Raw genomic sequence first — 26312 nt, 5'->3', positions numbered from 1 at the left:
CTTTTTTTTTTTTTTCCCCTTGTCCTGTTCAGCATTATGGCAGCAGAATTGTAGTCTGAATACCTTTGATGCCAAACAGATTTGCTTTGCCAAGGGAAGTTTTATAAATGTAAAGCTCCCCTTGATGCCCATTTATTTATTTCTGTTTACAATATATGACATGTAATAGAACTGAACCGGACCGGGGGACAAGGAAAGAAGAAGAGGAAAGAAGAGGAAAGAGAACAAAAATAGAAACAAAAACCAGACAACCAGCTGCTACACCTGTAAAAAACAAAACAGACAACAATCCATGGCCTCTGAGGGGATTCCAGCCTTAGCGCCACCAGGAGCACCTGAAAGCAGACAAGCAGAGAAAAAACAAACACACAAAGAAACAAAAACAAGCACAAGAAGCGGCAATCGCATACAACACAGCTGTGGATATAGATGACCTGAGACGACATGATAATACATCAACTGCTTAGCGACCATGCTACTGGACTAATGAATGTGTGTGTGTGTGCGAGAACATGCAACACCCATGGCACAGGACCTACATGATAACCGTGCTTAGTTATGAGTGTATAAGCGTACAGGGCCACAATCCACAGCCCCCCCAAGCAATCAGAAGCAGGCAGAGAGGGCCACAAGACCCAGGCCACCAGCAGCCCCCACAGAGCACAGAACCCAGGAAGCCCACCGCAGGGGCAACCGCGCATTCACCCAGAAGACTGCAGAGGAATCCCCCGGAAAGAGCCCCCATAAGCATAGGGCAGAGGCCCTCCGGGAGCCTTTTCCTTCAGAACTCACAGACGTCTCTCACTCACACGATCACACTCATAAATAAATTCTCAGCACTTTCTGACTACTCTATCAACTGGTCTAAGACCAAAGTTCTGCCCATTAACTGCAGGGTCCAGAATATACCTGTGATCACTTTACAGTCAGGAAATATTAGATATTTAGGCATAAACATTTCCTCCAGGCTCTCAGAGCTAACAAAGCTAAATTATGTGCAATTATTAAAGAGAGTAGAGGACGATCTCTCTCGTTGGAAGTCCTCACCTATATCACTTATGGGGAGAGTTACAACCATTAAAATGATGATACTACCAAAAGTTAACTATTTGTTCTCAATGATCCCCATAAAACCATCTGCTACTTGGTTTAAGTCACTAGATTCATGCATCTCCAAATTTCTGTGGAAAAACAAACCACCACGTATTAGTTTAAAAACCCTATAGAAGACCAAGGACAGTGGTGGATTATATTTACCTCATTTTCAGCACTATTCCTTAGCCAATAGGTTACAATATATATCAAAATGGTTTAAACCTTGTTGTTGTCACAGTTCCCAGAGACGTTGTAATTGTTGAGGATTCTATATTCACCCCCTCATTAGAGGCACGTGTTGCAGATTGATGACACTGAATCTTCTTCTCTGTTCATTGCTGGCATCATTCCCAGCATCGTACGTGTTCGTGGCATTGTTAGCCTCTTCTTCTGGATCTTGATATCGAGCATCCTTTTGTATTTCTGGTTTGTCAGTCCTCTCTCTTCGTTCACCGGAGACTTCGTCTCTTTGTCCTTGAGTTTGGTGATTTTTTCTTCTTTTGATGCCTTGAGACAGTGTGACAGGTGATACCACGTGGGAGATCCTTTAACTTGGACTGCTGTCCCTGTGCTGCGAAATGGCTGTGCTGCTCAAATGGTCTCTCCTTCATCATATACACAGTTATTTATACATCACCTTCCACCATGAAGCGTTGTCCCTTTTTGTTTCTCTCTTTGTTCTTAAAATGCTGTTATGCATGTCTAAACCAATCCATTAAATTAGATCATTTTGGCAGTAAAGCGATCTACAATGTGCTTGGTCGCAAAGCTGCTCATCTGTGGTAAACAGCTCTTCAGAAAGGCATTCTTCAATTGATTTCACAAATTTTATGTAATAATTTTGTGATTTCCTACAAAACTACACTTCTTCTCCCATCTGTCTGAGTATTTAATATTGTCTGGGTCCCGTTAAAACATGTATTTTTCCCATCTAATTCCTTGTTTGCTTTAAAACAAGTATTCCCCATTTTCTATCCCTTCAGTAGCCAACCAGTTTGTATGGAGTACACTGGAAAACTTGACTGATCAGTAAAACACTGCTTTTGTTGTCACCGCAAGGCTTCCCCCGTCGGTTGTTTCACTGAGACACCACTGAGTAACTATAACCCAACACAGTTTATACACATAACATTCATATACATACTAACAAACAAACAATTATTTATCGCAATTTTTTCATCTCTGTTTGAACGTACACCCAGGTAAATATTCCTGTAGTCTTCTCATACCGACTATGGACCCATTCATTGTTTAACTTCACTGTTTTGCAAATCCTAATTGAATATTACACATTGACATTGAACTTTACTGGATAAGCAGGTCTTCATTGCATTCAGCAGCCTATATGTGAGCATCTATGTGTAAGCTGTTCTTCTTTGCATTTATCAGCAACAAGCAATTCTTCATTGCACATGCATATGAAAACAGTAAAACAATTCCAATGCGTTAGCGAAACCTTCTATATCAGGAGTGTCCATCATGATGCTGGGAATAGAAACTCTTTCCCAGAATAGTTCAACCTTCATTACTCAACTGAGCATAACTCCGCAATGAGCACATTTCAAAGTATCATTCCTCTACATGTATTCAAAAATCCATGTGTAAATGTTTAATATTTCTTATATTTGTTGAGGTCATTCTGTGTGCATGTGGCCTAAACCCAATCTCTGTGTGGCAATTTTAATTTAAACAAGTTGAACTCTGCCTCTGATCATTTAAAAAAGGTGTGTACCAATATCAACCTTTCTCAGGTAATTACTGATCCTACTAAACCAAACTTAAGAGATCCTTCAAGGTTGTCCCTGATTGGCTCAATCTTAACAAATCAAAGGTAGAAAATCCGCAGTATCTGAACTTGGTGTTAGTTATCACTGCTCAATAGCTTGTATCAGAATTGCAAAAATGAAAACATTAGGTCCACGGTTGGTATCCAGATCCTGAAACATCTCCATGAGCAGGCTTTTTTTTAACTGATCTGTTGAATAGTTCATGACACTGTTAAAATCCCAGATGAAGATCTAGCACTTGACCATTTTTGTAAATCTTCTAATTCTATAGTTGATAAACACGCCCCTTTTAAAAAGTATAGAACTTAGAACAGGTCTAGTCCCTGGCTTTCGGCAGAACTGTCTTCTTTACTTTTTTTTTTTTTCCCCTTGTCCTGTTCAGCATTATGGCAGCAGAATTGTAGTCTGAATACCTTTGATGCCAAACAGATTTGCTTTGCCAAGGGAAGTTTTATAAATGTAAAGCTCCCCTTGATGCCCATTTATTTATTTCTGTTTACAATATATGACATGTAATAGAACTGAACCGGACCGGGGGACAAGGAAAGAAGAAGAGGAAAGAAGAGGAAAGAGAACAAAAATAGAAACAAAAACCAGACAACCAGCTGCTACACCTGTAAAAAACAAAACAGACAACAATCCATGGCCTCTGAGGGGATTCCAGCCTTAGCGCCACCAGGAGCACCTGAAAGCAGACAAGCAGAGAAAAAACAAACACACAAAGAAACAAAAACAAGCACAAGAAGCGGCAATCGCATACAACACAGCTGTGGATATAGATGACCTGAGACGACATGATAATACATCAACTGCTTAGCGACCATGCTACTGGACTAATGAATGTGTGTGTGTGTGTGCGAGAACATGCAACACCCATGGCACAGGACCTACATGATAACCGTGCTTAGTTATGAGTGTATAAGCGTACAGGGCCACAATCCACAGCCCCCCCAAGCAATCAGAAGCAGGCAGAGAGGGCCACAAGACCCAGGCCACCAGCAGCCCCCACAGAGCACAGAACCCAGGAAGCCCACCGCAGGGGCAACCATGCATTCACCCAGAAGACTGCAGAGGAATCCCCCGGAAAGAGCCCCCATAAGCATAGGGCAGAGGCCCTCCGGGAGCCTTTTCCTTCAGAACTCACAGACGTCTCTCACTCACACGATCACACTCATAAATAAATTCTCAGCACTTTCTGACTACTCTATCAACTGGTCTAAGACCAAAGTTCTGCCCATTAACTGCAGGGTCCAGAATAAACCTGTGATCACTTTACAGTCAGGAAATATTCGATATTTAGGCATAAAAATTTCCTCCAGGCTCTCAGAGCTAACAAAGCTAAATTATGTGCAATTATTAAAGAGAGTAGAGGACGATCTCTCTCGTTGGAAGTCCTCACCTATATCACTTATGGGGAGAGTTACAACCATTAAAATGATGATACTACCAAAAGTTAACTATTTGTTCTCAATGATCCCCATAAAACCATCTGCTACTTGGTTTAAGTCACTAGATTCATGCATCTCCAAATTTCTGTGGAAAAACAAACCACCACGTATTAGTTTAAAAACCCTATAAAAGACCAAGGACAGTGGTGGATTAGATTTACCTCATTTTCAGCACTATTCCTTAGCCAATAGGTTACAATATATATCAAAATGGTTTAAACCTTGTTGTTGTCACAGTTCCCAGAGACGTTGTAATTGTTGAGGATTCTATATTCACCCCCTCATTAGAGGCACGTGTTGCAGATTGATGACACTGAATCTTCTTCTCTGTTCATTGCTGGCATCATTCCCAGCATCGTAAGTGTTCGTGGCATTGTTAGCCTCTTCTTCTGGATCTTGATATCGAGCATCCTTTTGTATTTCTGGTTTGTCAGTCCTCTCTCTTCGTTCACCGGAGTCTTCGTCTCTTTGTCCTTGAGTTTGGTGATTTTTTCTTCTTTTGATGCCTTGAGACAGTGTGACAGGTGATACCACGTGGGAGATCCTTTAACTTGGACTGCTGTCCCTGTGCTGCGAAATGGCTGTGCTGCTCAAATGGTCTCTCCTTCATCATATACACAGTTATTTATACATCACCTTCCACCATGAAGCGTTGTCCCTTTTTGTTTCTCTCTTTGTTCTTAAAATGCTGTTATGCATGTCTAAACCAATCCATTAAATTAGATCATTTTGGCAGTAAAGCGATCTACAATGTGCTTGGTCGCAAAGCTGCTCATCTGTGGTAAACAGCTCTTCAGAAAGGCATTCTTCAATTGATTTCACTAATTTTATGTAATAATTTTGTGATTTCCTACAAAACTACACTTCTTCTCCCATCTGTCTGAGTATTTAATATTGTCTGGGTCCCGTTAAAACATGTATTTTTCCCATCTAATTCCTTGTTTGCTTTAAAACAAGTATTCCCCATTTTCTATCCCTTCAGTAGCCAACCAGTTTGTATGGAGTACACTGGAAAACTTGACTGATCAGTAAAACACTGCTTTTGTTGTCACCGCAAGGCTTCCCCCGTCGGTTGTTTCACTGAGACACCACTGAGTAACTATAACCCAACACAGTTTATACACATAACATTCATAAACATACTAACAAACAAACAATTATTTATCGCAATTTTTTCATCTCTGTTTGAACGTACACCCAGGTAAATATTCCTGTAGTCTTCTCATACCGACTATGGACCCATTCATTGTTTAACTTCACTGTTTTGCAAATCCTAATTGAATATTACACATTGACATTGAACTTTACTGGATAAGCAGGTCTTCATTGCATTCAGCAGCCTATATGTGAGCATCTATGTGTAAGCTGTTCTTCTTTGCATTTATCAGCAACAAGCAATTCTTCATTGCACATGCATATGAAAACAGTAAAACAATTCCAATGCGTTAGCGAAACCTTCTATATCAGGAGTGTCCATCATGATGCTGGGAATAGAACCTCTTTCCCAGAATAGTTCAACCTTCATTACTCAACTGAGCATAACTCCGCAATGAGCACATTTCAAAGTATCATTCCTCTACATGTATTCAAAAATCCATGTGTAAATGTTTAATATTTCTTATATTTGTTGAGGTCATTCTGTGTGCATGTGGCCTAAACCCAATCTCTGTGTGGCAATTTTAATTTAAACAAGTTGAACTCTGCCTCTGATCATTTAAAAAAGGTGTGTACCAATATCAACCTTTCTCAGGTAATTACTGATCCTACTAAACCAAACTTAAGAGATCCTTCAAGGTTGTCCCTGATTGGCTCAATCTTAACACATCAAAGGTAGAAAATCCGCAGTATCTGAACTTGGTGTTAGTTATCACTGCTCAATAGCTTGTATCAGAATTGCAAAAATGAAAACATTAGGTCCACGGTTGGTATCCAGATCCTGAAACATCTCCATGAGCAGGCTTTTTTTTAACTGATCTGTTGAATAGTTCATGACACTGTTAAAATCCCAGATGAAGATCTAGCACTTGACCATTTTTGTAAATCTTCTAATTCTATAGTTGATAAACACGCCCCTTTTAAAAAGTATAGAACTTAGAACAGGTCTAGTCCCTGGCTTTCGGCAGAACTGTCTTCTTTACTTTTTTTTTTTTTCCCCTTGTCCTGTTCAGCATTATGGCAGCAGAATTGTAGTCTGAATACCTTTGATGCCAAACAGATTTGCTTTGCCAAGGGAAGTTTTATAAATGTAAAGCTCCCCTTGATTCCCCTTTATTTATTTCTGTTTACAATATATGACATGTAATAGAACTGAACCGGACCGGGGGACAAGGAAAGAAGAAGAGGAAAGAAGAGGAAAGAGAACAAAAATAGAAACAAAAACCAGACAACCAGCTGCTACACCTGTAAAAAACAAAACAGACAACAATCCATGGCCTCTGAGGGGATTCCAGCCTTAGCGCCACCAGGAGCACCTGAAAGCAGACAAGCAGAGAAAAAACAAACACACAAAGAAACAAAAACAAGCACAAGAAGCGGCAATCGCATACAACACAGCTGTGGATATAGATGACCTGAGACGACATGATAATACATCAACTGCTTAGCGACCATGCTACTGGACTAATGAATGTGTGTGTGTGTGTGCGAGAACATGCAACACCCATGGCACAGGACCTACATGATAACCGTGCTTAGTTATGAGTGTATAAGCGTACAGGGCCACAATCCACAGCCCCCCCAAGCAATCAGAAGCAGGCAGAGAGGGCCACAAGACCCAGGCCACCAGCAGCCCCCACAGAGCACAGAACCCAGGAAGCCCACCGCAGGGGCAACCATGCATTCACCCAGAAGACTGCAGAGGAATCCCCCGGAAAGAGCCCCCATAAGCATAGGGCAGAGGCCCTCCGGGAGCCTTTTCCTTCAGAACTCACAGACGTCTCTCACTCACACGATCACACTCATAAATAAATTCTCAGCACTTTCTGACTACTCTATCAACTGGTCTAAGACCAAAGTTCTGCCCATTAACTGCAGGGTCCAGAATATACCTGTGATCACTTTACAGTCAGGAAATATTAGATATTTAGGCATAAACATTTCCTCCAGGCTCTCAGAGCTAACAAAGCTAAATTATGTGCAATTATTAAAGAGAGTAGAGGACGATCTCTCTCGTTGGAAGTCCTCACCTATATCACTTATGGGGAGAGTTACAACCATTAAAATGATGATACTACCAAAAGTTAACTATTTGTTCTCAATGATCCCCATAAAACCATCTGCTACTTGGTTTAAGTCACTAGATTCATGCATCTCCAAATTTCTGTGGAAAAACAAACCACCACGTATTAGTTTAAAAACCCTATAGAAGACCAAGGACAGTGGTGGATTAGATTTACCTCATTTTCAGCACTATTCCTTAGCCAATAGGTTACAATATATATCAAAATGGTTTAAACCTTGTTGTTGTCACAGTTCCCAGAGACGTTGTAATTGTTGAGGATTCTATATTCACCCCGTCATTAGAGGCACGTGTTGCAGATTGATGACACTGAATCTTCTTCTCTGTTCATTGCTGGCATCATTCCCAGCATCGTAAGTGTTCGTGGCATTGTTAGCCTCTTCTTCTGGATCTTGATATCGAGCATCCTTTTGTATTTATGGTTTGTCAGTCCTCTCTCTTCGTTCACCGGAGTCTTCGTCTCTTTGTCCTTGAGTTTGGTGATTTTTTCTTCTTTTGATGCCTTGAGACAGTGTGACAGGTGATACCACGTGGGAGATCCTTTAACTTGGACTGCTGTCCCTGTGCTGCGAAATGGCTGTGCTGCTCAAATGGTCTCTCCTTCATCATATACACAGTTATTTATACATCACCTTCCACCATGAAGCGTTGTCCCTTTTTGTTTCTCTCTTTGTTCTTAAAATGCTGTTATGCATGTCTAAACCAATCCATTAAATTAGATCATTTTGGCAGAAAAGCGATCTACAATGTGCTTGGTCGCAAAGCTGCTCATCTGTGGTAAACAGCTCTTCAGAAAGGCATTCTTCAATTGATTTCACTAATTTTATGTAATAATTTTGTGATTTCCTACAAAACTACACTTCTTCTCCCATCTGTCTGAGTATTTAATATTGTCTGGGTCCCGTTAAAACATGTATTTTTCCCATCTAATTCCTTGTTTGCTTTAAAACAAGTATTCCCCATTTTCTATCCCTTCAGTAGCCAACCAGTTTGTATGGAGTACACTGGAAAACTTGACTGATCAGTAAAACACTGCTTTTGTTGTCACCGCAAGGCTTCCCCCGTCGGTTGTTTCACTGAGACACTACTGAGTAACTATAACCCAACACAGTTTATACACATAACATTCATATACATACTAACAAACAAACAATTATTTATCGCAATTTTTTCATCTCTGTTTGAACGTACACCCAGGTAAATATTCCTGTAGTCTTCTCATACCGACTATGGACCCATTCATTGTTTAACTTCACTGTTTTGCAAATCCTAATTGAATATTACACATTGACATTGAACTTTACTGGATAAGCAGGTCTTCATTGCATTCAGCAGCCTATATGTGAGCATCTATGTGTAAGCTGTTCTTCTTTGCATTTATCAGCAACAAGCAATTCTTCATTGCACATGCATATGAAAATAGTAAAACAATTCCAATGCGTTAGCAAAACCTTCTATATCAGGAGTGTCCATCATGATGCTGGGAATAGAACCTCTTTCCCAGAATAGTTCAACCTTCATTACTCAACTGAGCATAACTCCGCAATGAGCACATTTCAAAGTATCATTCCTCTACATGTATTCAAAAATCCATGTGTAAATGTTTAATATTTCTTATATTTGTTGAGGTCATTCTGTGTGCATGTGGCCTAAACCCAATCTCTGTGTGGCAATTTTAATTTAAACAAGTTGAACTCTGCCTCTGATCATTTAAAAAAGGTGTGTACCAATATCAACCTTTCTCAGGTAATTACTGATCCTACTAAACCAAACTTAAGAGATCCTTCAAGGATGTCCCTGATTGGCTCAATCTTAACACATCAAAGGTAGAAAATCCGCAGTATCTGAACTTGGTGTTAGTTATCACTGCTCAATAGCTTGTATCAGAATTGCAAAAATGAAAACATTAGGTCCACGGTTGGTATCCAGATCCTGAAACATCTCCATGAGCAGGCTTTTTTTTAACTGATCTGTTGAATAGTTCATGACACTGTTAAAATCCCAGATGAAGATCTAGCACTTGACCATTTTTGTAAATCTTCTAATTCTATAGTTGATAAACACGCCCCTTTTAAAAAGTATAGAACTTAGAACAGGTCTAGTCCCTGGCTTTCGGCAGAACTGTCTTCTTCACTTTTTTTTTTTTTTCCCCTTGTCCTGTTCAGCATTATGGCAGCAGAATTGTAGTCTGAATACCTTTGATGCCAAACAGATTTGCTTTGCCAAGGGAAGTTTTATAAATGTAAAGCTCCCCTTGATGCCCATTTATTTATTTCTGTTTACAATATATGACATGTAATAGAACTGAACCGGACCGGGGGACAAGGAAAGAAGAAGAGGAAAGAAGAGGAAAGAGAACAAAAATAGAAACAAAAACCAGACAACCAGCTGCTACACCTGTAAAAAACAAAACAGACAACAATCCATGGCCTCTGAGGGGATTCCAGCCTTAGCGCCACCAGGAGCACCTGAAAGCAGACAAGCAGAGAAAAACAAACACACAAAGAAACAAAAACAAGCACAAGAAGCGGCAATCGCATACAACACAGCTGTGGATATAGATGACCTGAGACGACATGATAATACATCAACTGCTTAGCGACCATGCTACTGGACTAATGAATGTGTGTGTGTGTGTGTGTGCGAGAACATGCAACACCCATGGCACAGGACCTACATGATAACCGTGCTTAGTTATGAGTGTATAAGCGTACAGGGCCACAATCCACAGCCCCCCCAAGCAATCAGAAGCAGGCAGAGAGGGCCACAAGACCCAGGCCACCAGCAGCCCCCACAGAGCACAGAACCCAGGAAGCCCACCGCAGGGGCAACCACGCATTCACCCAGAGGACTGCAGAGGAATCCCCCGGAAAGAGCCCCCATAAGCATAGGGCAGAGGCCCTCCGGGAGCCAGGGGCAACAGCCCACCGACCCCGCCAGGCCCCAGCCGCCCAGACATGGGCTGTGCACTGGACCCAGGCCCCAGGAGCCCGAGCGCCCCCAAACCCCCCGGCAGAGGCCCCACCCAATACCCAGGAGGGCCAAGCACCCCAGACAGCCACACAGTGGGTCAGCGCCTGCCCCAGCGCCCCTGGCCAAGTGCCCTGGGAGTCAAGACGTGCCCACAGATGGGTGAAGTCGCGAGCAGCGGGGAGAGGCAACGCTGCCCCCCCATCGGGATGGCAGTAGAAGCACAGGCAGGCCAGGCGACAGCAAGTCCCAGATCCAGGCCCAATCATTACCACACACACTTTCACGTCCCATACATCCACACGTCCTCCCTCCCTCGACTCCGCTGGGGTGTAGTGCAGCGGGCACACCAGGGGGCCAGCAGCCCCCCAGCCACCACAGACCCCGAACCAGCAGAACAATTAATTAATCCTCCTGGCCCCTCCCGCCCCGAGCAGCAACCAGGAAGCAGGGGTGTGCGAAGAAGACCCCTCCACTCACCCTTCTGGCTCTTCAATATTTTCTAATAGTGAGCAATTAAAATTGAGGGGCAGCCAAACTGGGAGCGCGGCCCTCTGGGCAGCCTACATACCCAAAGAGACCCGCCCACCAGATGCCACTCAGTGTAACCACCCCCCAAGACCTAATGTGTGTTTGTGAGTGTGTTTGATAAGTAGTAATGTCTAAGGTGTAATTAAAACAGGGGCGGGGAACTGCAGAGTGCAACCAAAGGGGACCACCTACGTGGCCCCATCCACTACACCCCACCGAACACACACGCCCCCAAAACCCTTCATGTGTGAGTGTGTGCTGTGTACAGGAGCCAGAAGGGAGAGGGGTATGGGGATATACACCGGGGGAGCTTCTCTCCCCCAGAGAGGGCAGCCAGGGACTGGCTGCAATAGGCATCCCCGCTACCTGGGAGCCAACACAGGGCAGGAGGGCCTGATGTCCACCAGATTCGGGGCCTGCAGCGACCATATTCCGGGAGCTACTGTATCCCCAGAAGGTACCCATCCCGCCCCACCCCACTCAACCCAACCCCACCCCGGAGGACCTCTACCAAAAACAAACAAACAACAACAAAAAGCAAACAAACAAACCACCCGGTCACACCAGTCGCAGCAGCCCGGGCCTCAGACCCACCATCACCCAGGCCCCCCCCTAACAGGGGAAAAGCCCCCCCCCCCACCGCACGCCCCAACACCCTGAAAAAAAAACAACCATCTGCGGACACCTTGGAGGTCCCAGAGCAACAAGCCCGGCACCAGGACCTGCACCAACCCACCCATACTGTGGCGCGTCCAGGGCAACCCAGCCCCCCCAGGCACAGGCAGGGACCCCCTCCGGGCGCAAGGCAGCGCCCAGCCACCAGGTCCCAGGCCCAGCACCACCACCCACGCCAGAGCGGCCCGGCCAACCGGCATAGAGCCAGCAGCCACCACCCCAAGGCCCCTAAGGGACCCCGCCCCACACCGCAAGACAGCACCACTCGCAAGCCCCCAAAACTGCCCTCCAAGCCCGAAGCCACACAGCCCCCCCCAGCACACACCCAACCGCCCAGAGCGACGGGACAGCAACCCACCACCACCACTATGTGATAAAGCTAATCAGAGGGGACCAGAGAGAATGAAATTCAGCCAATTGATGTTTTGAGGAGGCAGACATTGTTTCCATGCTAATATAATCTAAAAGAAAATTTCTAAACTGGTTAATACACAGATTGTTCTTCGCTTTCCAGTTCATGAGAATAGTTTTCTTTGCGATACATAACACTGTGAGAACCATGTGTGCTGAGTTCATTTCCATGTTGATGTTGTCTAAGTCACCCAGTATGCACAGTGTGGGGCATGCAGGGATGCTACACTTTAGCCATGTTGATAGGTCCTCACAGACTTCAAGACAGAACTTCTGGACAGGAGCACGGAACCACAAAGCGTGTGCATAATCATCAGGTGTGTTATCTGTGCAATGTGAGCAGATGTTTGACTGTGTTAGACCCATCCTGAACATCCTTTGTCCTGTATAGTGTGTTCTATGAAGGATTTTGTATTGAATGAGCTGTAAATTAGGATTTCGAGTCATTCTGAAGGTGTTCAAACATATTTGCGACCAGAAGCTATGACTAGAACTGATGGATAAATCTGCCTCCCATTTTGAGGATGGAAGAGACATTGTGTCATCTATGTTAGACAATAATTTATATATTTTTGATAGTAGTTTTGGGGTGCAGATGCTTAGAAATTCTGCTACCCTAGTCGGGAGTTGTAAGTCTGGTTGGTGGAGGATATATTTCTTTGTTATTATAGACTTAAGTTGTTGATATTCTAGGAATTTATTGCTGCCTATCTCATGTTGTGATATGAGCTCATCAAATGAAATAAAATTTCCATTTTGGATTATATGTTCCAGATGTTTGATTCCTTTGATCTTCCACAGAGTAAAGTTTAGCATTTTTTTGTTTTGCAGTATGTCAGGATTGTTCCAGATGGGTGTAAGCTTACACGGGACAAGTGAGGACTTTGTTATTTTAAAAAAATTCCCACCAGGCTGCCAGAGAGGTGTTGATGTTAATGCTTTTGAAACTTTTGTGATTTTTTACGTTTTGACTAATAAGTGGCAGGTCAGAGATTCCAGATTATCACACAATGCTTGTTCTATATTTGTCCATGGTTCATCTATTGGGCTAGGTTTAAACCATTTTGATATATATTGTAACCTATTGGCTAAGGAATAGTGCTGAAAATGAGGTAAATCTAATCCACCACTGTCCTTGGTCTTCTGTAGGGTTTTTAAACTAATACGTGATGGTTTGTTTTTCCACAGATATTTGGAGATGCATGAATCTAGTGACTTAAACCATGAAGCAGATGGTTTTATGGGGATCATTGAGAACAAATAGTTAACTTTTGGTAGTATCATCATTTTAATGGTTGTAACTCTCCCCATAAGTGATATAGGTAAGGACTTCCAACGAGAGAGATCGTCCTCTACTCTCTTTAATAATTGCACATAATATAGCTTTGTTAGCTCTGAGAGCCTGGCGGAAATGTTTATGCCTAAATATCTAATATTTCTTGACTGTAAAGTGATCGCAGGTATATTCTGGACCCTACAGTTAATGGGCAGAACTGTGGTTTTAGACCAGTTGATAGAGTAGTCAGAAAGTGCTGAGAATTTATTTATGAGTGTGATCGTGTGAGTGAGAGACGTCTGTGAGTTCTGAAGGAAAAGTAATACATCATCAGCATAAAGACTTATTTTATGCTCAATATTTTGGGATTGGATGCCTTTAATATTTCTATCTTGTCTGATAGAAGCTGCTAAAGGTTTGATGAAAATAGCAAAAAGTGAGGGAGAAAGTGGGCAACCCTGTCTTGTACCTCTCTGCAGACTGAAGCTTGGAGAAGTTTGATCATTTGTCCTGACACTTGCATTTGGGGAGCTATATAATATCCTTATCCAGTTGATGAAGTGTGACCCAAACCCGAATTTGTTTAATGCTGCGAATAAAAATTTCCAGTTCACTCCAGCAAATGCTTTTCTGCATCTAGAGAGTCGATTGTGGTTTCCAAGTTGTTGATGGTAGAATAGTCTATGAGATTAATGATCCGGTTTGTGAACGGACTGTTGTGCCTACTGCTCTTCAGCCTGTCAAATGAAACGTAGAAATTGAAACGTGACAAATGAACCCAAGGAGTTGAGTCGTAAACTAATCAATACTGTTTCCTGTTCGAGGACCCGTCACCCGAGGAGTTGAGTCATGAACGAATCAATACTGTTTCCTGTCCTGCTGACTGAGCTTATGAAGCTGCCGCCTGCCAACAACACTGTATTTTGTAGTATGAAAAAGAACCTGACCTAATTTTCAACAATAAGCTTCTCTCGAGGAGACATGAAGGAATATAGATTTTTCTATAAAATGAAATCCTTCTATCAAACTGACTTAAAACGGTTTGTCCTTATTTCTTCACTTCTGATGAAGTTTCAACAATAAACAACAAACTTTGTATTATGAGAAAGAACCAGACTTATTCTTCAGGAATCCGAAAATAAACTCTATTTCACGAGTTATGCACGAATTCGGATTCTCCTATAAAACGAATTCCTTAACTCAAACCAAATTAAGACTGCTTTGTCCTTCATATTTATTCATGTCTAATCAAGTTTCAACAATAAACAACGTTGTACTTTGTAGAATGAGAAAGAACTTCTTCAGCAATAAGCATCTCTCGACATATGACGAAATACAGATTTTGCTATAAAATTAATTCCTTCTATCAGCCTGACTTAAAACTGTTTGTCCTCCTTATTTATCCACTTCAAATCAAGTTTCAAAAATTAAAAAAATTTTGTAGTTTGACAAAGAACAACTTAATCTTCAGCAATCAGTATAAAAAGAGGGTAAGAAAAGGTGCAAATGCCAACTATATATCACTAAAAGGTGGAGCGGAAGTATTCGGCTGCAAGTAGGTGTGACTGTTCGACCATAATTTGTAAAAAGCGGGTAAGAAAAGGTTCGAATGCCCGACTATATATTAACAAAAGCGGAAGGAGAGGTCTTCAGATGAGAGTGGGTGAGAATTTCCAACCATAATCTATAAAATGCGGTGAAAAAAAAGGTGTGAATACCCCATAGAACACTAAAAGGTGGAGCGGAAGTGTTCGGCTGCAATAAGGTGTGAATGTCCGACTATATTTGGTGAAAAGCAGGTGAAGCAAGGTCTGAATGCCCAACCTTACATCATCAAAAGCGAGATCAGAGGTGTTTGGCTGCAAGAAGGCCATAGTTTGCCAAAAGCGGGTAAGGTGCGAATGACCGACTAAATATCAACAAAAGTGGGGGCGGAGGTCTTCAGATGCAAGTGGGTGTGAATATCCCACCATACAAGTATGGTGGAGAGTAAGCTGTGAATGGCCGACCATAGTAAAAAGCGGGTGAGAGAAGGTGCGAAGGTCAAACCATACATGATCAAAACAGGGAGCGGAGGTGTTTGACTGTGACAAGGTGTGAATGTCCACCCATAATTAATGAAAAGCGGGCAACAAGTAGTTTCGAATGTCAAACCATACATCATCAAAAGCAGGAGTGGATATGTTCGGCTACAAGAAGGTTTGAATATCCGACCATAGTTTGTAAAAAGCGGGTAAGAAAAGGTTTGAATGCCCAAACATACACCATAAAAAGAGGGAGCGGAGGTGTTCCGCTGTAAGAAGGTGTGAATGTCCAACCATAGTTGGTAAAAAGCGGGTAAGAAAAGGTTAAAATACCCGACTGTACACAATCAATAGCGGGAGTGGAGTTGTTCGGGTACTAAAAGGTGTGAACGTCCGACCATGGTTTGTTAAAAGCGGGTAAGAAAAGGTGCGAATGCCCGACAATGTATGATCAAAAGAGGGAGCGGAGGTTTTCGGCTGCAGGAAGGTCTGAATGTCCAACCATAATTTGTAAAAACCGGGGAAGAAAAGGCTCGAAAGCCCGACTATACACCATCAAAAGCGGGAGCGAAGGTGTTCAGCTGCAAGAAGGTCTGAATGTCCATCAATAATTGCTAGAAAACATGAAAGAAAATTTTCGAATATCAAACCGCACATGATCATAAGCAGAAGAGGAGGTGTTCAGCTGCAAGAAGGTGTCAATGTCCACCCATAATTACTGAAAAATGGGTAAGAAAAGGTGCAAATGCCCAACCATACATCATCAAAAGAGGAAGCGGAGGCGTTCCGCTGTAAGACGGTGTGAATGTCCGACCATAGTTGGTAAAAAGTTGGTAAGAAAAGGTTAAAATACCCGACTGTACACAATCAATAGCGGGAGCAGAGTTGTTCGGCTACAAGAAGGTGTGAATGTCCGACCATGGTTTTTAAAAAGCGGGTAAGAAAAGGTTCGAATGCCCGATTATATACCATCAAAAGCGGAAGCGGAGGTGTTCGGCTGCAAAATTGTGTGAACGTCCGACCAAAGATTGTAAAAAGCAGTTAAGAACAGGTTCGAATATCCAACCAAACATAATCAAAAGCGGGAGTAGAGCTGTTCGACTGCAAGTAGGTGTGAATGTCAGATCATAATTTGCAAAAAGCTAATGAGAATGGGTGAGAATGCCCAACTATACACCATCAAATGCGGGAGCGGAGTTGTTCGGCTGTGAGTAGGTGTGAATCTCCGACCATAATTTCTGAAAAATGTGTTAGAAAACGTAAGAATGCCGGTCCATACATCATCAAAAGCGAGAGAGGTGGTGTTCGGCTGCAAGTAGGTGTGAATGTCCAGCCATAATTACTCACAAACGGGTAAGAAAAGGTAGTATTGCCAGACCATACATGATCAAAACAGGGAGCGGAGGTGGTTCAGCTGCAAGAAGGTGTGAATGTCCGACTAAAGTTCAAATATATTAACAAAAGCGAGAGGAGAGGTCTTGGGATGAGAGTGGTTGAGAATTTCCAACCATAATCTATAAAATGCGTTGAAAAAAAAGGTGTGATAGAACACCAAAAGGTGGAGCGGAAGTCTTCGGCTGCAAGAAGGTCTGAATGTCCAAACATAATTTGTAAAAACCGGGGAAGAAAAGGCTCGAAAGCCCGACTATACACCATCAAAAGCGGGAGCGGAGGTGTTCAGCTGCAAGAAGGTCTGAATGTCCATCAATAATTGCTAGAAAACATGAAAGAAAATTTTCGAATATCAAACCGCACATGATCATAAGCGGGAGAGGAGGTGTTCAGCTGCACGAAGGTGTTAATGTCCACACATAATTACTGAAGAATGGGTAAGAAAAGCTTCGAATGCCCAACCATACATGATCAAAAGCAGGAGCGGAGGTGTTCCGCTGTAAGACGGTGTGAATGTCCGACCTTAGTTGGTAAAAAGCGGGTAAGAAAAGTTTAAAATACCCGACTGTACACAATCAATAGCGGGAGTGGAGTTATTTGGCTACAAGAAGGTGTGAAAGTCCGACCATGGTTTGTAAAAAGCGGGTAAGAAAAGGTTCGAATGCCCAAATATATACCATCAAAAGCGGAAGCTGTGGTGTTCGGCTGCAAGAAGATGTGAACGTCCGACCAAAGTTTGTAAAAAGCAGTTAAAAGGTTTGAATATCCAACCAAACATAATCAAAAGCGGGAGTAGAGCTGTTCGACTGCAAGTAGGTGTGAATGTCAGATCATAATTTGCAAAAAGCTGATGAGAAAGGGTGAGAATGCCCAACTATACACCATCAAATGCGGGAGCGGAGTTGTTCAGCTGTGAGTAGGTGTGAATCTCTGACCATAATTGCTGAAAAATGTGTTAGAACAGGTAAGAATGCCGGTCCATACATAATCAAAAGCGGGAGAGGTGGTGTTCGGCTGCAATTAGGTGTGAATGTCCAGCCATAATTACTCACAAACGGGTCGGAAAAGGTAAGAATGCCAGACCATACATGATCAAAACAGGGAGCGGAGGTGGTTCAGCTGCAAGAAGGGGTGAATGTCCGACTAAAGTTCAAATATATTAACAAAAGCGGGAGGAGAGGTCTTCGGATGAGAGTGGTTGAGAATTTCCAACCATAATCTATAAAATGCGGTGAAAAAAATGGTGTGATAGAACACTAAAAGGTGGAGCGGAAGTGTTCGGCTGCAATAAGGTGTGAATGTCCGACTATATTTGTTGAAAAGCAGGTGAAGCAAGGTCTGAATGCCCAACCTTACATCATCAAAAGTGAGATCAGAGGTGTTTGGCTGCAAGAAGGCCATAGTTTGCCAAAAGCGGGTAAGGTGCGAATGACCGACTAAATATCAACAAAAGTGGGGGCGGAGGTCTTCGGATGCAAGTGGGTGTGAATATCCCACCATACAAGTATGGTGGAGAGTAAGCTGTGAATGGCCGACCATAGTAAAAAGCGGGTGAGAGAAGGTGCGAAGGTCAAACCATACATGATCAAAACAGGGAGCGGAGGTGTTTGACTGTGACAAGGTGTGAATGTCCACCCATAATTAATGAAAAGCGGGCAACAAGTAGTTTCGAATGTCAAACCATACATCATCAAAAGCAGGAGTGGATATGTTCGGCTACAAGAAGGTTTGAATATCCGACCATAGTTTGTAAAAAGCGGGTAAGAAAAGGTTTGAATGCCCGAACATACACCATAAAAAGAGGGAGCGGAGGTGTTCCGCTGTAAGAAGGTGTGAATGTCCAACCATAGTTGGTAAAAAGCGGGTAAGAAAAGGTTAAAATACCCGACTGTACACAATCAATAGCGGGAGTGGAGTTGTTCGGCTACTAAAAGGTGTGAACGTCCGACCATGGTTTGTAAAAAGCGGGTAAGAAAAGGTGCGAATGCCCGACAATGTATGATCAAAAGAGGGAGCGGAGGTTTTCGGCTGCAGGAAGGTCTGAATGTCCAACCATAATTTGTAAAAACCGGGGAAGAAAAGGCTCGAAAGCCCGACTATACACCATCAAAAGCGGGAGCAAAGGTGTTCAGCTGCAAGAAGGTCTGAATGTCCATCAATAATTGCTAGAAAACATGAAAGAAAATTTTCGAATATCAAACCGCACATGATCATAAGCAGAAGAGGTGTTCAGCTGCAAGAAGGTGTCAATGTCCACCCATAATTACTGAAAAATGGGTAAGAAAAGGTGCAAATGCCCAACCATACATCATCAAAAGAGGAAGCGGAGGCGTTCCGCTGTAAGACGGTGTGAATGTCCGACCATAGTTGGTAAAAAGTTGGTAAGAAAAGGTTAAAATACCCGACTGTACACAATCAATAGCGGGAGCAGAGTTGTTCGGCTACAAGAAGGTGTGAATGTCCGACCATGGTTTTTAAAAAGCGGGTAAGAAAAGGTTCGAATGCCCGATTATATACCATCAAAAGCGGAAGCGGAGGTGTTCGGCTGCAAAATTGTGTGAACGTCCGACCAAAGATTGTAAAAAGCAGTTAAGAACAGGTTCGAATATCCAACCAAACATAATCAAAAGCGGGAGTAGAGCTGTTCGACTGCAAGTAGGTGTGAATGTCAGATCATAATTTGCAAAAAGCTAATGAGAATGGATGAGAATGCCCAACTATACACCATCAAATGCGGGAGCGGAGTTGTTCGGCTGTGAGTAGGTGTGAATCTCCGACCATAATTGCTGAAAAATGTGTTAGAAAACGTAAGAATGCCGGTCCATACATCATCAAAAGCGAGAGAGGTGGTGTTCGGCTACAAGTAGGTGTGAATGTCCAGCCATAATTACTCACAAACGGGTAAGAAAAGGTAGTATTGCCAGACCATACATGATCAAAACAGGGAGCGGAGGTGGTTCAGCTGCAAGAAGGTGTGAATGTCCGACTAAAGTTCAAATATATTTACAAAAGCGGGAGGAGAGGTCTTGGGATGAGAGTGGTTGAGAATTTCCAACCATAATCTATAAAATGCGTTGAAAAAAAAGGTGTGATAGAACACCAAAAGGTGGAGCGGAAGTCTTCGGCTGCAAGAAGGTCTGAATGTCCAAACATAATTTGTAAAAACCGGGGAAGAAAAGGCTCGAAAGCCCGACTATACACCATCAAAAGCGGGAGCGGAGGTGTTCAGCTGCAAGAAGGTCTGAATGTCCATCAATAATTGCTAGAAAACATGAAAGAAAATTTTTGAATATCAAACCGCACATGATCATAAGCGGGAGAGGAGGTGTTCAGCTGCAAGAAGGTGTTAATGTCCAAACATAATTACTGAAGAATGGGTAAGAAAAGCTTCGAATGCCCAACCATACATCATCAAAAGCAGGAGCGGAGGTGTTCCGCTGTAAGAAGGTGTGAATGTCCGACCATAGATGGTGAAAAGCGGGTAAGAAAAGGTTTGAATGCCCGACTATACACCATCAAAAGAGGGAGCGGAGGTGTTCCGCTGTAAGACGGTGTGAATGTCTGACCATAGTTGGTAAAAAGCGGTTAAGACAAGGTGAAAATACACGACTGTACACAATCAATAGCGGGAGTGGAGTTGTTCGGCTACTAAAAGGTGTGAAAGTCCGACCCTGGTTTGTAAAAAGCGGGTAAGAAAAGGTGCGAATGCCCGAAAATGTATGATCAAAAGAGGGAGCGGAGGTTTTTGGCTGCAAGAAGGTCTGAATGTCCGACCATAGTTTGTAAAAAGCGGGTAAGGAAAGGTTCGAAACCCTGACTATACACCATCAAAAGCGGGAGCGGAGGTGTTCAGCTGCAAGAAGGTCTGAATGTCCATCAATAATTGCTAGAAAACATGAAAGAAAATTTTCGAATATCAAACCACACATGATCATAAGCGGGAGAGGAGGTGTTCAGCTGCAAGAAGGTGTGAATGTCCACCCATAATTACTGAAAAATGGGTAAGAAAAGGTGCGAATAACCAACCATACATCATCAAAAACAGGAGTGGATGTGTTCTGCTACAAGAAGGTTTGAATGTCTGACCATTGTTTGTAAAAAGCGGGTAAGAAAAGGTGCGAATGCCCAAACATACACCATCAAAAGAGGGAGCGGAGGGGTTCCGCTGTAAGAAGGTGTGAATGTCCGACCATAGTTGGTAAAAAGCGGGTAAGACAAGGTGAAAATACCCGACTGTACACAATCAATAGCGGGAGCGGAGTTGTTCGGCTATTAAAAGGTGTGAAAGTCCGACCCTGGTTTGAAAAAAGCGGGTAAGAAAAGGTGCGAATGCCCGAAAATGTATGATCAAAAGATGCAATGTACGACGTTGTTTTTTTTGTTTAAATCTTTCTAGACATGGTAAATATGAAGGACAAAGCAGTTTTAACATAGTTTGAGTGAAGGAATTCATTTTATAGATAAAATCCCAAGAGTCTGCTGAGAAAAGAGAGTGAATACGAAGTAGACTTTAACACGGCTCTGGGAGCAATCCGAGTGCGGGCTAACCGGGAGAATTGCTTGAAAGAAACGCGACACCGAATGAGCGGTCAGAAAAAAGCCTCAATACGGTGTTCCCATGGTGTTTTTGTTGCTGCCTTGTCTTTTGCACAGAGTAAAAGACAAGGCAGCCATCGAATAGGGCCCGATTGTTCCTACTTGGTCAGCCGAGGAGCAAGGGGGGGGATCAAGCGTCTCCACCAAGCAAAGCTCACCATGGGGAAGGTGGCTATGCCAACTAGCCTGATGCCCTGCTCCTGCAGTGACGGATAATCGTACTCTGGTTTCTCTTCATAACGTACAAGTCTTTCGCCTTTTACTAAAGACTTCCGTGGAGAGCAGCACTAATGAGTTGTTTCTATTTTTGGCAGGCTTTACCTTTGCGGGTGAAGCCCTTTTTGTCTGTGCAAAAGAAATCTTGTTACTGTGCAGAGTGACTTCTCTGAGTAGAGTCGCCTTACTTGTTGCGACTGTGCCGATGTTCGAAGCTGGAGTGCAAAGTTGTTGCTTGAATGGTGCTTGCTGGAGCGTGCGGGAGTGCAAATTTATACCATTTGAAAGGGCTGAAGAGTGCTCAGTGCAGCGGGTGGGCGGAGGTGCAAAGTGACACTCTGGCCACCTATGGCCATAAAAAGAACACCGCTACAAGTGCGCATTGTGCCAGGAAGGGCCCTCGGACGTGAACCAGTGGACAGTTATCGCTTCTCGGTCTTTTAGCTCAGATCAAGTGTAATATCTGTTCTTATCAGTTTAATTTCTGATATGTCCTCTATACGAGGACTACATATTAAATGGATTTTTAGCAATAGGAGTTGAAAAAGGAGCTTACTCCGTTCACTCCAAACATCGACCCAGTACTGCAGTGCCGCTGGGAACGGTGCGCTCTTCTCTGCTCTAGTGAAAAAGCAAACAGCGGTGCAGGATGGAAGTTTCTTTTAGTCTGCTGAGAAGAGAGTGTGAATGCGAAGTAGACTTTAACACGGCTCTGGGAGCAAGCCGAGTGCGGGCTAACCGGGAGAATTGCTTGAAAGAAACGCGACACCGAATGAGCGGTCAGAAAAAAGCCTCAATACGGTGTTCCCATGGTGTTTTTGTTGCTGCCTTGTCTTTTGCACAGAGTAAAAGACAAGGCAGCCATCGAATAGGGCCCGATTGTCCCTACTTGGTCAGCCGAGGAGCAAGGGGGGGGAGCAAACGTCTCTACCAAGCAAAGCTCACCATGGGGAAGGTGGCTATGCCAACTAGCCTGATGCCCTGCTCCTGCAGTGACGGATAATCGTACTCTGGTTTCTCTTCATAACGTACAAGTCTTTCGCCTTTTACTAAAGACTTCCGTGGAGAGCAGCACTAGTGAGTTGTTTCTATTTTTGGCAGGCTTTACCTTTGCGGGTGAAGCCCTTTCTGTCTGTGCAAAAGAAATCTTGTTACTGTGCAGAGTGACTTCTCTGAGTAGAGTCGCCTTACTTGTTGCGACTGTGCTGACGTTGTTGCTTGAATGGTGCTTGCTGGAGCGTGCAGGAGTGCAAAGTTATACCATTTAAAAGGGCTGAAGAGTGCTCAGTGCGGAGGTGCAAAGTGACACTAAAAAGAACACCGCTACAAGTGCGCATTGTGCCAGGAAGGGCCCTCGGACGTGAACCAGTGGACAGTTATCGCTTCTCGGCCTTTTGGCTAAGATCAAGTGTGGTATCTGTTCTTATCAGTTTAATATTTGATATGTCCTCTATACGAGGACTACATATTAAATGGATTTTTAGCAATAGGATTTAAAAAGGAGCTGGCTCTGTTCACTCCAAGCATCGACCCGGTACTGCAGTGCCGCTGGGAACGGTGCGATCTTCTCTGCTCTTGTGAAAAAGCAAACAGCGGTGCAGGATGGAAGTTTCAGGGTCCTATTCGATGGCTGCAACACCTGAAAGAGATATTGATGCGAGACCTGATGAAAAGCTTTTTCAAAGTCTAAATTTAAGATGACAAGCCGGGTGTTTCTTTCTCTATCGTAATCAATGATGTCTCGAATCAGTACGAGGCTGTCAGTGAGTTGTCTCCCTGAGATTGCACAAGCCTGGTCTGGGTGAATTACCTCCTCTAAAACAGAGGACATCCGTGTCGCTAAAACCTTGCTAAAAAGTTTACAGTCAAAGTTTAAAAGTGTGATGGGCCTCCAATTCTTTAGGTCAGTCTTATCATTTTTTTTATAAAGTAGAGTCACTATTCCCACTCTAAAACTGTCAGGCAGTCGGTCGAGTTTTTCAAAATCTTTAAAAACATCTAAAATGTCTGATGATAAAAGGTCCCAAAAGGTCAGATAGAATTCTGCAGGAAGCCCGTCTAAACCCGGAGCTTGACTTCTCTTAAAACCTGTTAGGCATTTTTTTTAACTCTAAAGCAGTAAAATCCTGTGTCAAGTGTGCATTCTCTTTTACGGTTTTGTCAACGAATTTTAAAATTTCTGCCGATGTTTCCAAGTGCACTGGTTTCTCTTTGTACATGTTACTATAAAAGGTATGTACAGTTTCAATCATCTCTTGTGTGGATTTTTTTCAAAACCCATCTTCTCTTTTTAGATTTTGAATACACTCCTTTTTATTTATAACTTTCTTAAAAAAGTACCGTGTGCATTTTTCACCTTCCTCAATTTCCTGCTCCCTGCTTCTTACAAAAATTCCTTTACTCTTTATTTCTGCTAAAACTGACATTTCCTTTTTGACATCTTTGATTTCTTCATTAAAGTTTATGCCACACTGATTTAGTTTAAAGTAGCGCTGTAAGCGTTTCTGTTGTCCCATCATACATCTATTCTCTTTCCTTTTTTTACGTTTACCTTGCTGTTTAAAAAAAGTCTGGGTCGTTTCCTTCACCATTTCCCACCATTGTGTTTCGTAGAGGTCTTGAAGGGTCTGCCACTCTTTATAACATTCCCTGTACTGACTGACTATGATTTCATCCTCCAACAGGGAACAGTTGAGTTTCCACAGACCACGTCCTACCGTCACACCAGAAGGGGGTGAAAGGGTGCAGGAGAGCATAAGGTGGTTTGAAAAGAAAACAGGGGTTAATCTAACATCAGTGGGTGGGCAATCTCTAGTAAAGAAATAATCGATGCGAGAGGCTCTGGTGCCATCATGACTAAACCAGGTGAAGCCCTCCTCTCTGGGATGCATGGTTTTAAAACAGTCAGTAAGCTTAAAATCCCTGCATATGCCCTGAAGTAAAATCGAAGTCTTATCCACTTTAAAATCTCCCCCTGCTCTTTTTCTATCTTTCCTGCTCAAGATACAGTTAAAATCCTGCTACAACTAAAGGTACTTGCCCTAGCATGTAAAGCTGTATATCTTCTAAAAGGTCATACCTGTCATTTTTCCATTGAAACCATAAATATTTAAGAGGTTAAAGTCTTGCCCCATAAAATTCAAGTGTGCTAAAAGTGCCCGTCCGTCTCTCACCACTGTGCTACCTTTCACCAGAACATGCGGATTTTTAATTAGAATGGCCACACCATCATTTTTATTTTGATTTGAACCACTCCATATCGATAAATGGGGCCACATTTCCTCCCATTGTCTATGGTTTTTTAAAAAAGGTAGTCCACATTCTTGTATTAAAAACACATCTGATTTTATGGAGTCTAAGAAGGATAAAATACTCTGGGCTCTTGTCTTTGATTTCACACTTCTCACATTTAGTGTTGAGAAGGTGAGAACCATTAAAAGGATAAAGGAAAGTAGGTATGTCATTTTCGTTTTTCTAAGTTATCAAAACAAATTACACACTCAGGTTATTTCTTGGGAAACTAGCTCTTCCTTCATTTCTTTAGGTGAAAAGTGAGTAGGGTGATCTATATTTCCTTTTCGGACTCTCGGTGTTACCCGTTTGGGAGTAATTATGGCTGGACATTCACACCTACTTGCAGCCGAACACCACCTCTCCCGCTTTTGATGATGTATGGACCGGCATTCTTACCTTTTCTAACACATTTTCCAGCAATTATGGTCGGACATTCACACCTACTCACAGCCGAACAACTCCGCTACCGCAATTTGATGGTGTATAGTCAGGCATTCTCACCCTTTCTCATCAGCTTTTTGCAAATTATGATCTGACATTCACACCTACTTGCAGTCGAACAGCTCTGCTCCCGCTTTTGATTATGTTTGGTTAGATATTCGAAACTTTTCTTAACTGCTTTTTACAAACTTTGGTTGGACGTTCACACCTTCTTGCAGCCGAGCACCTCCGCTTCTGCTTTTGATAGTGTATATTTGGGCATACAAACCTTTTCTTACCCGCTTTTTACAAACCATGGTCGGGCTTTCACACCATCTCTTAGCTGAACAACTCCGCTCTCTCTTTTGATTGTGTACAGTCGGGTATTTTAACCTTTTCTTATCCGCTTTTTACAAACTATGGTCGGACATTCACACCTTACAGCGGAACACCTCCGCTCCCTCTTTTGATGGTGTATGTTTGGACATTGGAACCTTTTCTTACCCGCCTTTTACAAACTATGGTCGGACATTCAAACCTTCTTGTAGCCGAACACATCCACTCCTGCTTTTGATGATATATGGTTGGGCATTCGCACCTTTTCTTAACCATTTTTCAGTAATTATTGGTGGACATTCAGACCTTGAAGCTGAACCACCTCCGCTCCCTGTTTTGATCATGTATGGTCTGGCAATACTATCTTTTCTTACCCGTTTGTGAGTAATTATGGCTGGACATTCACACCTACTTGCAGCCGAACACCACCTCTCCCGCTTTTGATGATATATGGACCGGCATTCTTATCTTTTCTAACACATTTTCCAGCAATTATGGTCGGACATTCACACCTACTCACAGCCGAACAACTCCGCTACCGCATTTGATGGTGTATAGTCGGGCATTCTCACCCTTTCTCATCAGCTTTTTGCAAATTATGAT

At 42.9% G+C, this 26312-nt stretch overlaps 4 non-coding genes across 4 annotated transcripts; all 4 read left to right on the top strand.

Moving 5' to 3' along the window:
• Window positions 1–21661: 21661 nt before the first annotated feature.
• On the top strand, window positions 21662–21775 carry LOC140285512 (U5 spliceosomal RNA). The gene has a single exon (XR_011910534.1). It is a non-coding gene; the product is annotated as a U5 spliceosomal RNA (small nuclear RNA).
• A 308-nt stretch (window positions 21776–22083) lies between these two features.
• On the top strand, window positions 22084–22274 carry LOC140285510 (U2 spliceosomal RNA). Its single transcript, XR_011910533.1, has one exon. It is a non-coding gene; the product is annotated as a U2 spliceosomal RNA (small nuclear RNA).
• Window positions 22275–22664: 390 nt separating this feature from the next.
• On the top strand, window positions 22665–22778 carry LOC140285507 (U5 spliceosomal RNA). Its single transcript, XR_011910530.1, has one exon. It is a non-coding gene; the product is annotated as a U5 spliceosomal RNA (small nuclear RNA).
• A 259-nt stretch (window positions 22779–23037) lies between these two features.
• On the top strand, window positions 23038–23227 carry LOC140285504 (U2 spliceosomal RNA). Its single transcript, XR_011910528.1, has one exon. It is a non-coding gene; the product is annotated as a U2 spliceosomal RNA (small nuclear RNA).
• Window positions 23228–26312: the final 3085 nt, after the last annotated feature.

The sequence above is a fragment of the Leuresthes tenuis genome, unplaced genomic scaffold (assembly GCF_036924035.1).
Source record: "Leuresthes tenuis unplaced genomic scaffold, fLeuTen1.0.hap1 SCAF_46, whole genome shotgun sequence".
Lineage (NCBI taxonomy): Eukaryota > Metazoa > Chordata > Actinopteri > Atheriniformes > Atherinopsidae > Leuresthes > Leuresthes tenuis.
The sequence above is the reverse complement of the archived record's forward strand: the minus strand, read 5'-3'. Positions and strand labels throughout refer to the sequence as shown.